Source organism: Poecilia reticulata, linkage group LG20 (assembly GCF_000633615.1).
Source record: "Poecilia reticulata strain Guanapo linkage group LG20, Guppy_female_1.0+MT, whole genome shotgun sequence".
NCBI lineage: Eukaryota > Metazoa > Chordata > Actinopteri > Cyprinodontiformes > Poeciliidae > Poecilia > Poecilia reticulata.
The window spans coordinates 7,744,601-7,744,843 of NC_024350.1; positions in this window are offsets into that span (position 1 = coordinate 7,744,601).

Here is a 243-nt window from a genome sequence, read left to right on the forward strand (position 1 = left end):
ACCCCCCACCTGTCCCTGTAGCTGCTTCTACACCCGTTGGCAATGCAAGGTCTGACCTTAGCCAACTTGTTTCTACTGAGGCTCTCAGTGGGGTGATTGCTGATCTGGCTAGGCAGATTGGGGATGCCATTACAACAAACCTGAGTGGGCTAAACAAACAAAGTCAATCACAGTCTCAGGTTGCTGACAGCCAACCCAGTGACCCGACCGATCAGTCACAAATGAGGTTTGTGGTTCAGTCTG